The sequence below is a fragment of the Callithrix jacchus genome, chromosome 6 (assembly GCF_049354715.1).
Source record: "Callithrix jacchus isolate 240 chromosome 6, calJac240_pri, whole genome shotgun sequence".
Classification (NCBI taxonomy): Eukaryota; Metazoa; Chordata; class Mammalia; order Primates; family Cebidae; genus Callithrix; species Callithrix jacchus.
Window position 1 is genome coordinate 12,414,690 of NC_133507.1, and position 9,637 is coordinate 12,424,326.

A 9,637-nucleotide genomic window follows, 5' to 3' on the forward strand; every position below is an offset into this window, starting at 1 on the left:
ACAGATTCTGTGCCTCATTGTAAAAATCTGACATGCAAAATGTATGTATGTTAGAAATAGAATCAAAGGAAAAACTCCTTAATAGCTTGCCCATGTTCTGTTAGTGAAAAAGGATTTTTATATATTCATAAAAATATTTTAGTTCATTATGGATCACAGATTTTCACTGTGGAGATATATAGGTATGATAGCATCATCAATTATCAGCTAATGAATATGGCAGCTATTTATAAATGTTATATGCTGTTTCTCATTTTGAAAATCCAGCTTCAGTTGATAGATCAATGCCTCCATATTCAATGAGCTATCCAAAAGGTCTCTATGTTTCATGAATGAAGTCCAGAATATTCTCACAATGGAACACCAAAATACAAGTCAAATATGGACGTTGAATTAAAAGTTTGCATTCTAAATATTCAAGAACTGGTAGTAAGAGGCGTCTTTAGTAGTTCACAGCCACAAAATATGCTTGTTACTCTGGACCAGGGATAGTCAATAGCATTCATACAATAGATTGGTGGTGGCCTCCTGGTGGGTGGGTAGGAGAAGCTGTTGAGGCCAAGTGTGACCCACAGAAGGATTTGTCTTCAATGTCTGTTGTGGGTATGAAAGTAGGAAACAGTGGCATGAACATTACATAATAGCCATGTCAACTCTGAATTCTTTCTAATGATTGAAATGGTAAAGTTCTAGAAAAGGGTCTCAAGAACTTTTCTTTAGCTAAGTAGCATACTTTTGAATTGACTTATGGACATAAACCTGTTATATTTTTGATATTGTATAAAGTATCCAATTTATTTGTTTGCTACTCTTAGATGGGTGCATGAATTATAAGGATTCCAGAAAAAAACCTATTTTAAATTTTAATGCAGGACTCCCACTTTCCTTCCTCAAACACTTCACAATGATGAGGAATTTATGTCCTGTCATGAGGCAAGGTTTTAAGGAGACACTTCCTTTTTCACAGGCAAATTGTATGGTAGATAAATAATGCCAAAGAAACTTGCCCTGGTCTTTCATGCTGTAACTAACTAAAGCAAATTACTAAAAGTTATGCCTGCAAACAAGTAGGGCAATGTAACAGTAACTCTCTGGAAATGCAGCCAGAAGGTCTAAAAGAAACCGCACGATAAAAAATAGAGAAGAGAATTCAAACTGTAGGAGCAGCAGCAGCCTTGAAAATGTCTTTGATCAAAAATGACTAGGCAGAAGAGTTTACTCCAATACAATTTCCACGGAAGCCAGTGCCTCAGGCCTTAGTTGCAGCTTCGGTGGGAATTAAGAAAGGCAGATGAAGCAGGCAGAAACTCCTTGAGGAAGCAGGAAGAGGCGGTCTTCTGATCTGTCCTACCTCATTCTGCAAACAAGAGCAATCTTTACCTGGAAACAAGTTGAAATGCGGAGCCTATCTCTGGGGCTGATTTTGGAGACTACGTTATACTGTACATACGTACATAATCACGCATGGATCCACCTCCATATACATTGCAGAAGTCTTCCATTTAAAACGTATTTCAGTTACGCGGTATGCTTAACACAGTTATTCTTTAAAAGGCTTGTGCACACATAGCCATCCAATATGCATTTAAAAAGTGCAGTTTGTCATTTACTTGCTGAATTAGCATGGAGTTCCGTATTTAAATTGTTAATTGAATTCTAGAACAAGAATAATGCTAAATAATAAAATATCTGCGAAGCATTCGCTGTGTTCCTTTATCTTACGCAGCTACTGAGTTGCACTGAGGAGTGTATGGAAAACGAATAAACTATTAAACTGCATCTTTTATATTTTTTTGTATCTTTAAAAACTAAGATTTTTCGCCTAACTACTAAGCTAGTTATGAAAGTCGCAGCCACCCTGGGCTCCTCCTCGAAAGAACAATGCGGCAAATGATCGAGGTGGTGCCGGCCAGGCTGATGACTTTATACGCTGCGTCCCGGCTCGGTGACCCACAAATCTCCTTTGATATGCCAGGCAGGAGAAAGAGCTTGAAAGGATCAGGAGGAGAAGGGCCCGATGAAGCCATCATGTGACAAGAATCCTAAGACTGCCGCGGAAAGGAAAAAAAAAAGCAAGAGCCGGGCAGGATCCCGGGCGCGGCTGATAGAGTCGTCGGAGCCGCCCGAGTGACCTGCTCACTGAGCAACCAGGGCGCTCGGACCACCGAGGACGCAGACCAGCGCGGGCCAGGCGGAGCCGGGGAAGCAATCTTCGCTAAATTAAAGAAATCTCCATGGAAATTAGCATGAAACATTTTCTAATCTCCCGCTTTTCACTGCCGACAAGGGTCACTGGTTTAGCTTTCCTCTTATTTTATTATTCCCCAGCCACTTCCCTGGCATCTTTAGACCCTTCCATCCTGCCACGGGTTTTCAGCCCCGTCTATGTCATGTCTTGCCGGGATTCTTAACCCTTTTAGGCTACCTCTTCTGAAAAAAAAAAAATAGTATTATTATTGTGGTTGCTGCTGTCATTGTTATTATCCGCACATCCACCGGGATGAACGTGCTGGCTCTTCTAATGCAATTATGTGCACCGGGAGCCTTGGAGAGCACTGCTCTTTCTCACCTCTGGGCAGCGCAGTCACTACCTTGCACTGAGTTCACTCCCAAACCCAGCTGCAGGATGGGCAGGTGAGGCAGCTGTCCCCTTCCTTAACCGTGGCATTACAGTTTTCGGGCTTTTCCTCTCTGTCACCTTGATTGTCTGGCAGAATGAAGTGCCACCAACCTCAGGTACTCCTAAGGTGCGATGCCCAGGCAGCTCCCACCTGGGCAGGGAGGGGCGTACAGCTCCAAGCAGTGTGTGTGTGTATGTGTGTGTGTGTGTGTCCGCGCACGCGTGCATGCAATCATGCTTACCCGGCCTTAGGCGTGTCACCTAACCTCTTGGAGCCACTTTAACTCATTAGGAAAATGGGAATATTACACCCTCATAAGGCAGTGAAAAGCATTATGGGATGTGGTGAAAGTGAAGCTTTTTACATATTAATAGATACCCAGAGAAAGACGATAAGCCTTAAAAGTAAGAACTACACACCCTGCAACAATTTTTAAAAATTGATGACATATCTTAAGATGTGAAAATTACATATTTAGGTCTCTTATTCATTAAACACCTCCAACTGGAGCCTTTGGGAGTCAGGACTCTACATCCATCAAATCAACCGTAAAAAGGAAAAAGTATTAATAACGTGTAGTGAGTGCTCACATATGCTAGATAGCTTTAGGGACACTGTCTTATTTAATCCCTAAGGCATCTCAACTTTAGTGGGTTCTTTGAAGTCAGAGGCTGTGCTGTTTTTTATTCATCTAGGTATCGCTAGATCGTGAGATAGTTCCTAACAGAGTAGAAGCTTCTTGTTACTATCAAAGGCCTCTGTGTTCCATATTCTGCACTCAGAACCGTACATATCCTATTTAATCACCTCTCGAACTCTGTCGGTTAAGCATTGCTGCATTTTGTAGATGGGAAAACTGTAGGGAAAGCAAAGGAACTTGCTGCAAATCACAGCCTCAGTAGTCAACGGTGATGAAATTTGAGGATCTGATTCAATTCGCCAAGTGATCTCCATTCAGTGAAAGAGAAAATGGAAGCAAAGAGAGGTGAAGTAACTTTCCCAGACTTGCACAGTGAATAAATTTGCAGATCCAAGATCTAGATCAGGTTTACCCAGTCCTGGTGTCTACACTGTCCTCCACCAAAGCCCCAGGAAGGCAACGGTTTGTCGTTTTAAAAGTTGTCATCTAATATCAGGCTTAAATTCCACACTTTGTACAAGCAGATCTAGCCTTAGTAATCTTTATCAGTCTGCGAAGAAGTTTATGTAAATATTCTTTGCCATTTTTATGTGTGTGGAAATTTAGAAACCTCTTTGAACCTTTACAAGTGACTCAACATCACATTCCCAGACAGCATAGGGTGTGTTGGAAACAGTATTTCAAAATAAAATCTGTTTTCTTCAACAATTTTCAGACAAGGCCAAATGAGAGACATTTCTAGAATAACTTGTGTATCTGCTTTTATCCTGTTGTGAAAATGTTACTTTTTTTTGGTGTGGAACGTTAATTCCATAAATACTGATTTTACATGTAAATAAAATTCTATTTCACATTCATAGAGAAATTTACAATTTAAATAATGTTGTGAATTATTTTATAAAAATGGACATTCTGAGACAAAATACATCTGTTTTTAACTTTGGTTTAGGATCTCTAATTTCCTGTGTATGTGTGTGTGTGTGTGTGTGTGTGTATGTGTGTATTTATATATGAATATGTATTAGTGTGTGTGTTCATATATCTTCAATTAATGAAAATGGACAGAACGATGACAACAGTCTGTAATAGGAGGGAATTTGGTGAGTTTGGTTATTTCCTATCATTTCCTACCGATTGCAAACAAGAAACTAAATCAGTGTACTTTATTCTGCTGCTGAATGTCTTAACAAGGTTTTTAACGCATATCTGTTTCTTTCAGCCAACCCCGCAAATGAGGTTTCCCAAACTGATAACATAAAAGAAACTGTGTCCTACTGATACTTGGTCTATAATTAGGAAGATTCTCCAAAGTCCTAAGGCACGCTTTGGAATATTAACCCCTGTTGATGTAAAGTCCTGGGATCCTGAGTTCACAAGGTGAGCTCTGTCTACATCCTCTTTATCTTCTACTGTCGTCTCTGTTTTCAAGGCACCTTTACCCCAAGTCTCCCCTCTGAGTGTTGCCCTCCACCCCACCAGTGAAACGCAGGGTATGTGAGGCGAGGACTTATGCTCAAGTACTTAGTTTTGCAATGAAATGGCATTAAGAAACTGGCCAGGCACAGTGGCTCTTGCCTGTAATCCCAACACTTTGGGAGGGAGAGGCAGGTGGATCATGAGGTCAGAGTTCGAGACCAGCCTGGCCAATATGGTGAAACTTCACATCTCTACTAAAAAATAAAAAATGTTTGCCTGGTGTGGTGGCACACACCTGTAGTTTCAGCCACTCAGGAGTCTGAGGCAGGAGAATCGCTGGAACCCGGGAGGCAGAGGTTGCAGTGAGCCGAGATCGTGCCACTGCACTCCAGCATGGGCAACAAAGTGAGACTCCATCAGAAGAAAAGAAGGAAAGAAGGAAGGAGGGAAGGAAGGAAGGAAGGAGGAAGGGAGAGAAAGAAGCCAAAGGCCAGCAATAAACACACTATAAACATAATTGAAGCTGAAATACTAGAAAAATGAGTGTATTTTATGTGAAAATTTAAAATGATAATTTCAATACATGTATGCAGGTATTAAAGCATATAAAAAGGAATTCTAGACAATTCTAAGTCAAAGATGCTTAATTGCAGAGGATATTCAAGGCACAATTCATAATAGGTAAGAAATAAAGAAACATATCCTAGCAAATAAGCCATAAATGTGAGGAGGTTATTAAGACTGTGATTGTTGAATGGAAAGCCATAAAGAAATTCAAAACTTGAACCAACTAATATTAAATAACAAGATTGAAGCCATAATAAAAAGCCTCCCAGTAAAGGAAAGCCTGAGATTGGATGGCTTCAATGCTGAATTCTATAAAACATTTAAAGAAGAACTAATAATCATCCACATTATTTATTGATTACAATCACTTTGACCTATAGGGTAGGGTTGGAGGGATGGTGGGGTGGATCAGTGAGCTGGAAGTGAATCAGTGAGAGGAACTGGTGTGTCATCCTAAGGATTGATAACAGTAGCAGTTTGGGAGTTCCACAAAATAAGAACATGTGGTTATCTTTTGCCTATTATCTATGTGCAGCTGATGGAAGGGGGGTCTTAAAAGGAGCCTACAAGTCTGGCTACATCATAGTGCTATGAAGGGGTTTTACATCCTTGAGCCCAATGTTTATGGTAACAGAGCCTAGGTCGCCCTGCACTGGAACATGAGGCCTGCAGAGGTCCTCCTCCTCAGAGGTCTCCTACGGCCTTCCACAGTTTGTTGTTCCTTGTTTATATGTTACTCATAACTAATTTATGTAGGCACTCTGTAAGTCCTTTCTCCTCTGCTGTTTTTCCCAACATAAAGACAGACAGAAACTTTGAGCTGGAAGGAATTTTTAGAAACCAACCTATTATATAATCACATCACCTCACTCATAAGAAAACTGAGGACCAGGAAGTACCAGTGATTAGCGAAGAATTGATATTAATGATGATGATGACAATAATGGCAAAATGCAAGCCATCTCAGTTAATGACAAACTGGTCCACAACACCAAATCCCTCCTATCCACTGCAAATGTTCTCTCTGATTCTCAGCAATGGTGCAACAACATGCCAATGTTCAAGAACTCAAGTAGAAGATTTGCTTTCCGAGTAGAATCTAATCAATGCTATCTTTAAAACAGTGTCATTCTAAGACACACTTGAATAGCAATTGCATTTTTTTTTAGTAATGAAGACATTTATCAAATCATTAGAATGTTTTACCTGCCAGTACACAAAACCTACCAAAAAGTGTTTTCCATAATAATGACTTTCATATGTCATATATAGCCCAGAAGTAAGGTACTTCCAAGGATAATTCACTGGCTTAATGATGTCAACCGTGAGCCAGGTTCTTTTGATCTTCCTGCTTTGCAAATCTTCACACACTGGCCCTTGTCCTCATGACTTATTCTACTTGGTTGTAATGTGACTGCGGTCATCCCAAGCACCATATCCCAAAAGGTGGTAAAAGAGAAAAACATTTCCCATTTTAACAGCAAAAGAAACTTTCTCAGAATCTCTACCTAAGCCTCACTGGCCAGAACTGTGTCAGACACTCACTTCTGAACCAATTGCTATAAACAGGGTCATTACATTACCACGGTTAACCTAGACAAATCAGCATTTTTCTTTTTTTTTGCTTTCTTTTTTTTTTTTTTTTTTTTGCTTTGAAGAAGGACAGTTTCTTGTGAAGTAGATGGCCATCAAGAAGGGGGCAAGGGTCATCCAGCTGATGCCATGAACAACGCCTGCCATATTTATTTTAGACTTTTTTTTTAAAGATCAGGTGATTGCCTAGTTGACATTTGATGGGGGAAATGTTGGATACTTTTGACTTGCGTCAAATTGTATAAAAAGCTTTAATGATAACATTTTAACTTCCCTGTGATTTCTTACTTGCCAACACAATACATCCAGTTGCTAAACATTTTCCAGGATCGAGCACTAATTATTCAGAACTTAAACTGTATCTGCTAAATAACAGAAAATAAATGCAGGGGGTGTTTCTTCATTTGTTTTTTTTTTTTGTTGTTGTTGTTGGTTGTTTTTTGTCATTGCTAGCCCAACAGCTAGTTCCTTGCAAGACAGAATCTTAAAAGAAACAAAGACCAACTATTTATATGAAACTGATCAATATGAAGACACCTTCAGAGGATCTGACTGTATTCTGTCAGATAAAATTAGTATGCCAGGAGCTCAGATGTCAAAAAAGACAGAAGACTCAACTTCATGAGGGACTTATTAGCAGTCAGACATAGCACATTGTCCTGTACAGACATATGCTGTCTATGCCAAGCATTCCTGATGGTATCTTAATGAATAGAGGAAGAACTCATTTTGAATCTGTAAAGTTTACCCACCAAGTTGAATCATTACATTGACAATTGGAAAAAAGCTCTTAAATTTTCCATGTTCCTTTCTCATATAAAAACATTATTTTTCACCCAATCTTTCTCGTGACACCCAACCATTGTACTCCATATCAAATAAATAGATAAAAATATTAATTTCCCCCACGTCTGTCCTAGTCTATGAACGTTCATGTTTATTTATAATCATACTGGTTCTTTTGGGCTGCAAGCTGCCTTTGGGAGGAGGTCTCTGTGTCTGTATCTGTGTGTGTGAATATTTAAAATTAGAACACAATGTTATATAACACTACACAAATGTTAACAAAACCTATTCAGTCTACATCACACTTAACAGAGTGGTACATGAAACGGTGCTTTGTGATTATTATCCGGAATCTCATTGTAGAAGGAAAAACTAAAGGGAATTTTATATCTATTTAAGTTAACTAAGCAGTGGCTCCTCATTCAGATGAAGAACATTGCTACAGAAAAAATGTGATTTTGCCATTACCTTCTCATGAATACTGACAATGAATGACAGGTTAGAGAATGAAAAGTAAATTTTTCAAAAATCAAGATAACTTAGCAATAACTTGACATATTTATAATGCATGCATCTATACATATAATATATGTATAAGTTGGATTTATAAAATCAGAACTTTTGAGAATATTTAAAATTAGAGCATAGTGTTATATAACACTATACAAATGTTAACAAAACCTATTGTATTAGCTAGACTTGGAAGCCACAGAAATTCATTCTGTTTCACTCAACCACGAAGGATATCAAAGAGCTCAGAACCTTGAGAGGTAGGCACAAGGACAGGCATAAGAAAACAGTAGACGTCAGGGTGCACTGTGAAGCTGCTGGTCAAGAAATCTAGACAGACAAGAATTCCTGAAGGAAACCACTCCAGAGCCACTGTCCTAACACACCTGCTGCTCGGTTTCTGAACCACAATACCTCCACTGTTCACCATTAACACGTCTCAGACCCAATTAAATTATTTCTGAAATGCTCCTCTGTCTTTGCATCTCTCCTCCCAAAACTGAGAGTGGTGAACTTCACCGAACCACAGAAAGCAGACAGCTGCTGGGTAGCTAAGAGAATAGGAAAAGGCCACCCTGTCTGTCATCCGAGTACCAGGCCTGCCTTGTTTGTGCTTTGCTTAATTGCAAATGTTTTCATACTGAGGATTTGTGGTAACCCTGTGGTTAGCAAGCCTATTGGCAGGATTTTTTCCAAAGGAACATGGTTATGTCTTCATATGTCTGTGTCTAGCAATATTTCAAACTTTTCATTAATATCATGTCTCTTGTGGTAATTATCGATCTTTGATGCTACTACTGTAATTTTTGGGGAACACCAGAAACCATGCCTATATAAGATGGTAAACTTAATAAAATGCTGTGTGTACTGAGTGCTCCACCAACTAGTTGTTCGCCCATCACTCTCCCACTGCACAGGCCTGCCTATTTCCTGAGACACAACAATGTTGAAATTAGGCCACATAATAACCCCAGAATGGCCACTAAGTATTAAAGTGAAAGGAAGAGCCACGTCTCTTACTTTAAATGAAAAGGTAGAAATGGTTAAGCTTAGTGAAGAAAGCATGTAGAAAATGGGAGTGGCTGAAAAGTAGACCCCTTGTACCAAACAATTAGCCTAGTTGTGAAGGCAAGCGTAAGAAATCATGAAGGAAATTTAAAATGTTACTCCAATGAAGACCCAAATAAGAAGAAAGTGAAGCAGCATTGCTGCTGATATGGACAAAGTCTTAGTGGTCTGAAGAGAAGATCAGATTAGCCACAGCTTTCCCTTCAGCCAAAGCCCAATCCAGAGCAAGGTCCTAACTCTTCTCAAATTCATGATGTCTGAGAGAGATGAGAAAACTGCAGAAGAAAAGTTTGAAACTACCGGTTCATGAGGTTTAAGAAAAGAAGCCATCTCAATAGCATAAATGTGTAAGGTGAAGCAGCAGGTGCTGATCAGAACCTTCAGTAAATTATCCAGAAGATCTAGCTAAAATCACTGGTGATGGTGACTACATTAA

The 9,637-nt window shown here is 39.4% G+C and overlaps 1 protein-coding gene and 1 long non-coding RNA gene across 22 annotated transcripts in view; one reads left to right on the forward strand and one right to left on the reverse strand.

Moving 5' to 3' along the window:
- Positions 1–9,637, reverse strand: part of LOC128932316 (uncharacterized) — a 455,935-nt gene that overhangs the window by 298,848 nt on the left and 147,450 nt on the right. The gene's annotated exons all lie outside the window — the stretch shown is intronic.
- LOC118154463 (uncharacterized) overlaps positions 1–9,637 on the forward strand; it is a 36,517-nt gene that overhangs the window by 6,435 nt on the left and 20,445 nt on the right. For all 3 annotated transcript variants that reach the window (XR_004744354.3, XR_004744356.3, XR_008481983.2), the window contains exon 3: positions 4,481–4,638. This is a non-coding gene — a long non-coding RNA (uncharacterized LOC118154463). The remainder of the gene's footprint in view (positions 1–4,480; positions 4,639–9,637) is intronic.